The following is a 6,000-nucleotide window of genomic DNA, read 5'->3' as shown; positions in this document are numbered from 1 at the left end:
TTTTAAAGTTGCAACCTTATACAAACTTTTCCCTTGAATAAAAGGAGCTTCCTTTCCCCTCATCTATTAAGCATACTTAGCTCTCTCTCTCTCTTATACAAACTTTTCCCTTGAATAAAAGGAGCTCCCTTTCTAGACCCCTCATCTATTAAGCATACTTAGCTCTCTCTCTCTCTCTCTCTCTATATATATATATATATATACTTCGAAATTTTTATTTGTTTTGGTAAGTCCGTATTCATACTTTGAACTACCACTTTCAATATACAAATAATGTTACTTTCTATATACATGATAACCAAAAATACCATTGATAATTCTATGCTCCCTCAGACGTCTTCATTCAATTGATAGTATTCTCATTGGGAAAGTATAGAATGCAACCATTTATTTTTGATACAAGATTAAACATTAATTTTGACCATTGAATGTGAAATTGGGTGGCTAAAATTATTCCATCGACCAAGCTCATTATTCTAAAGAAATTTTCTCAAATTTTGTGACTCAAAGCTATCAAACTTCACATCGGATGATTGTAAGTAATTGTGACCGCCTTATATCAAAGTTTCTCATTGTATACAATCTCATTCTCATTAAGCCAATCAATCGTGATCCATGCACCCATATTTAAATAAAAAGAGCTTCCCTTCTGTGCCCCTCATCTATTAAGAATACTTAGCTCTCTCTCTCTCATACTTCAAAATTTTTTTGTTTCGGATAAGTGAGTATTCATACTTTGACCTACCACTTGCAATATATAACTGATAATGAAGCAACCCTCCACGTCTCTTCACCGACCACCCACCATCTGATTCTCGAAGTCAAATGTTAGATGGCATGTGATGGCACCCATTGACAAAAATAATAGGGGTGAGGTTTTGTATAAGGTGTCAACTTTATACTATTGAAGTAAAGTGCACTTCAAAACTACATCAAAAATACGGTTTCGGTGCCGCAAAGCTTTGCAATGATATGAAAATATATGGTTGCCCTCAATTGTGAAATTTAAAGTTTCAGAAATGGTGATGATCAAACAGAACAATAAACACTTGAAAATTATGAAAATGTACAGTCCACAATGTCTTAGAAGAAAACTATTTTTAGGACTAAAAATCTCTTCTTTTTTTCCATGTCTATGAATCTCAAGGTCGAGATGAACGATTTGAAGAATTTCCAGTTTTCTAGTGGGTTTTTTTTATGACACCTTAGATAAACTTTTTCCAATAACGAGATGGCATGTGAGAGCGGCCATTGAAAACTTCCCCATACTTCTTTTAATAGTGACTTAAATTTCCTTGCAGGCCAAACTGAAATGATTTCCTACTTTCAAGTTTCAACCATTGTAGTATCAGGTCAATGGCCTCTTGTGAAGACATGTCTTTCTCATTGCAGCTCTTGAACCATTTCCCTGCCTTTAACCTTGCTTTTTTGAGCTGCCCACCTAAGCCTACAAAACCTTGACCATCTTCTCTGGAGTTCTTGAACCATTTCCCTGCGTTCAACCTCGGTTTTTTGAGCTGCCCACCTAAGCCTACAAAACCTTGACCATCTTCTCTGGATAAACCTGAAGTGCATTCTAATGATGTCTGTCTTCATTAATCCCCTTGTCGAAATTGTGAAAATTTTATTGGTTCCGGTTTCTCGGCATATCGGGTATCTTGTTAAGTCGAAAGTAAAGGTTTGTGATCTGGAAGTGGAGACGTGCCGACTCGAGGACAAAAGGGCTGATTTCATGGCTGGAGTTGAAGTGGAAAAGATTAATGGGAAGGTGCTGACAAAGGAGGCGAACGGGTGGTTCCAAAGAGCACAAGATTTGGAGCTCCAAGCAGACCAAGTGGTTGCGAGATACAATGATAGGAAGTGTTGCTTTGGAGGGTTGTGTCCTAATTGCCCCTCCAACTATAAGCTCGGCAGGCGTGCGGCAAAGAAACGTATAAGAGTCACTGCCAACATCGATGTAGCCGATTCTGTTCAATGGACCATGGCTGCACCACCATCGCTAGGGAGGGAGATGCCTGCAAGAACCATAACAGGTCAGTACACATTCAAGAAAATTTTGACTGAAATACTAAACTGCTTAAACAATGACGAGTTGGGTACGATTGCTGTTCATGGAATGGGTGGAGTGGGAAAGACCACGCTCATGCACCATGTTAACAATTCTCTTGGGAACTCGGGAATTCAATAAAATACTATGGGTCACTGTATCTCGCAAAAATACAGAATTCCATTGCACGACAAATAGGATTAGAATTAAATGTGGAAGATGAAGAGACGGTTGCTGAGATATTGTTTGTGAGTTTAAATCGACAAAGATTCATGCTCATCTTAGATGATATGTGGGATTTGTTGGATATAGATAGGATAAGGGTCCCTCGACCAAATGCACAAAATAGGTGCAAGATCATAATTACCACCCGACAGTTAGCAATATGCAATCTGATGGAGACTGATAAAATTACAAAATTGGATGTTTTACAAAAGGGTGATGCATGGAACTTGTTTCATCAGAAAGCAGGAGAGGTCGTAGATTTGCCAAACATAGAACCCTGTGCACGTGAGATTGTCCGGGAGTGCAGTGGACTTCCACTTGCCATTATCACAGTTGGTTGTGCGATGAAGGGGAAGAGTAGTGTTCAGGTATGGGAAAATGCATCAAGAGCCTTGCGTGAGGCATCACCAGAGATAGAAGGTATGGAACGCCAAGTCTTCTCATCTTTAAAATATAGTTATGAACGGTTGGAGGGTGAAAACATCAAATCATGCTTCTTATATTGTTCACTCTTCCCCGAAGACTATGAAATTGAAAAGGATGAGTTGGTACAGTATTGGATATGCGAGGGGCTCACAGGTAGAGTAGACAGTCCAAAATATGCAAGAAACAAAGGGCATGATCGAATTGAAAAGCTGTAGAGTCATGCATGCTGGACAAGATCCCTAGTGATACTAAAGTGAAGCTTCATGATTGATCCGTGATGTAGCACTGTGGATTAGTTCCTCTTCCAGAAATTTTGGCAAGTTTTTGGTAAAAGCTGGTTTGGGACTGCAGGAAGCACCCATGGTGGAAGACTGGATAGTAGTTGAACGTATATCATTATTGGGGAATGAAATAAAGAGACTTCCGAATAACCCTTTTTGTTCAAGACTCGAAACATTGCTACTTCAAGGAAACCAAACTTTGGAGAACATTCCCGATGGCTTATTTGAAAGTATGGAGGCCCTCCAGGTGCTCAATCTCAGTTTCACAAAACTATGCTCACTACCTCCATCCTTATCAAACTTGAGTAATCTCCGTTTCCTTTCTTTGGGAGATTGCAAAAACCTAGAAGACATTCCACCCCTAGGGAAGCTCAAGCAACTCCAAGTTTTGAACTTAAGGGGCACAGGTTTCACAAGATTGCCTCAAGAAATGGGAGAATTGGTCAACTTGAGGCACCTTGACCTGAGCTATACTAGTGACCTTCAAGAAATTGAGTATGGGTTAATATCAAGGCTAACTAACTTAGAAGAGCTTGACATGTATGAGAGTCGATACATTTTGGAAATGGAAATGGTGGTGCAAAATGGGAGGAGTTGGAGGGCTTGAAACGCTTAAAGTCACTTGGCATATCCATCATTCTTGATGTCAAATTTCTTAACATACCTGTCGTAGAAACAATGTTTTCGCATCTCAGAAAATTATACCTATGCAAATGCCATGGATTGACAAATTTTTATCACATATCAGCTATGACATCCTTGAAAACTCTGTACACTGATGGGTGTCTAGATTTGAAGTGGCTTGATATAGGTAGGGGACCCAGCTTAGAGTGGTTGGAACTGTATGAGTTGCCAATGCTGAAGAGCATATGGAGCTTCGATGTTCCAATTGCTTGCCATCATAATAATCTCAGACGCGTTGCAATAATTTGCTGTGACAGCATCTCCAAAACTTGGAATTGATTCAGATAATTAAATGCAACAGCATAGAAGACATAATCACTGGAGCGATAGAGGACAGCAGACTTCCAAAATTAAGGGACTTGAACCTCAGAAGTTTGCATTCACTGAAGAGTGTTGGTGGGAGTGTCGGGGCCTGGTCTTAATTGGAAGTTATCCAGGTAACTGATTGTCATAATTTGAAGAAGCTACCTGCAGGTGTGAGAGAAGCAAACGGTCTAAGAACAATTAAAGGGGAACAAGAATGGTGGGGGGGATTGGAAGACATAGACGATGCAGAGTCTGCTCTTCAACCTCTCTTTCACCCGGTAGATGCTCACATTTGAAATGAAAATATTGTGATGGGCTTAATCTGTGCCAATGTTCAAGAAGGTGGATGCAGCTGCCTAGGCAGGCGCTTAGACAAAAAGGTGGCACTAAGGGAAGGGGTTGAGGTAGGGGCTGTAGTTGTGTGTGTGTTCTGTAAACGTGTGTATGTATGTGTTTATTGTGCGTGTGGGCATGCGCATGTATGTGTGTGCGTGAGGTCTCATATAAAATTCTTAAAGATCACCCTCTTCTCTTCCTTTTTTTTCTTCTTACGTGTAAAGAGGGAGCATATGGGTCCATATGCATCTTTGTGTGGGTGTGAGAAATAGAGAGAGAGGCCACACATCGAACACTTGGAGTCCATGTTCGTCTTCTTCTTCTTCTCATATGTAGAGAGATATAGAGAAAGTGAGAGAAGGCCAATACCAGGCCTTATTTTTGTTTGGGTGGATTTGAAATTTTAATTTTTTTAAGGGATGTCACTAGGTGGACGCTCAAATCGCCTAGGTGCCCACCTCGACTGCCTAGGCACCTACCTTAGGCATGCCCGCCCAGACACCTAGCCAGGTACCTAGGCGGCAAGGCGGCCGAATTTTTGTTTATTTATATGTGCTAAGGGAAGCAATGCATTGAACATCAATTAAGCTAACGTTATGTATTGACTGATGAGAGTCTGATCCTTAAGAAGGATTCACGAGTCTATTTTCGCGAATCCGTCAAGTTCATTGCCATGAATGTTACATATCACTTGCGTGCATGATGAGGTTGTTGTTAAGTGGATTATCCAGCCTTAACATATACAAACAATTGCCTATATGAATTCTTTTACACTGCACGCTGCGCGCACACACACAAACACATATATGCACCTGCTCACAGAAGCACACGTACAATTTTCTTAACTAGCAAGGAGAAAGACAGTAGACCTCTTTCCAGACACAAACATTCACACATGCAATGCACTATTCTAAATATTTGCTATGTTGTAATATTCTATGCAACTTGAAAACTAATGGCTTTGATGGTGGTATTATGTACTATACAAGGTGAATGTTGAGTCTGTTCGATCTTACAGCACAACCTTTGTTCTAATGGTGTTTGATTGTTTGGCCCATGCCCAAACATGCCCTTTTGGGCATGTCTAATGCTCTCTCAGCATCCCCACTAATCCATTGCATTGGGACCACCACATTCCATCAGTGCCAACTAAAATACGATCTAGTTCTCAAAATTTGCATTATTCGAAATAATTGTGGAGATACAAAAATAAAAATGTATCATCTAAGTCAATCATGAATGCATGCCAAATATGAGTGCTTATCTAATGTGAAGTCAAGGGGGTTATTCATTGCTCCATTAATCATTATGCTGGTTAGAACAGTATGAAAATGCTGGATCTTAATACACATGGCTCGAACTTGCTAGGGCCCGGAACTGGAATCGGTCAGAGAATTCAAGTCAGAGCCAGACTTGAGCAAATTTATTTGAAAATAACAACAGGGGCCCAAGGCTCGGGATAGATGACTCCCTCCAGAATCATTGGTTACCAAACCCGAGCTGACTCGGGTCATTTATGTATATTTACCCAAATTGCCAACAATTGAATTCATGTCTTAGTGTTGAAACATCATTCCCATGTGGAAGGAATACTAATATTGGTCCTATATTCTGGCCCATAAAAGGCACACATGATGACCCTTATATGCAGTAATCTGGACTCAAGAACAATGTTTTTAGACTCAGCTGGGGCCC

At 40.3% G+C, this 6,000-nt stretch overlaps 1 non-coding gene across 1 annotated transcript; it reads left to right on the top strand.

Moving 5' to 3' along the window:
* The first annotated feature begins 217 nt into the window (after window positions 1-217).
* Window positions 218-3,734, top strand: LOC18426882 (disease resistance protein At4g27190). The gene is made up of 3 exons (XR_016049413.1): window positions 218-2,211; window positions 2,267-2,910; window positions 2,969-3,734. It is a non-coding gene; the product is annotated as a disease resistance protein At4g27190 (transcript).
* Window positions 3,735-6,000: the final 2,266 nt, after the last annotated feature.

This window comes from Amborella trichopoda, chromosome 2 (assembly GCF_054954075.1).
Source record: "Amborella trichopoda isolate Santa Cruz 75 chromosome 2, AtrichopodaSantaCruz75HAP2 v2.0, whole genome shotgun sequence".
Lineage (NCBI taxonomy): Eukaryota > Viridiplantae > Streptophyta > Magnoliopsida > Amborellales > Amborellaceae > Amborella > Amborella trichopoda.
Note: the sequence above shows the minus strand (reverse complement) of the source record. Positions and strands in the feature narration are given on the sequence as shown.